The 220-nt window shown below is 51.8% G+C and overlaps 1 protein-coding gene across 2 annotated transcripts in view; it reads right to left on the reverse strand.

Annotated features, from left to right (window-relative positions):
- The window catches only part of LOC116691078 (troponin I, fast skeletal muscle), a 24356-nt gene that overhangs the window by 17693 nt on the left and 6443 nt on the right, over positions 1-220 (reverse strand). The gene's annotated exons all lie outside the window — the stretch shown is intronic.

Raw genomic sequence — 220 nt, forward strand, 5'->3', positions numbered from 1 at the left:
TTTGTGACATGGTGCATTATCCTGCTGAAAGTAACCATCAGAGGACGGGTACATGGTGGCCATAAAGGGACGGACATGGTCAGAAACTATGCTCAGGTAGGCCGGGGCATTTAAACCATGCCCAGTTGGCACTAAGGTGTGCCAAGAAAACCCCCCCACTCCATTACACCACCACCACCAGCCTGCACAGTGGGAACAAGGCATGATGGATCCATGTTCT

This window comes from Etheostoma spectabile, chromosome 1 (genome assembly GCF_008692095.1).
Source record: "Etheostoma spectabile isolate EspeVRDwgs_2016 chromosome 1, UIUC_Espe_1.0, whole genome shotgun sequence".
Taxonomy (NCBI): Eukaryota; Metazoa; Chordata; class Actinopteri; order Perciformes; family Percidae; genus Etheostoma; species Etheostoma spectabile.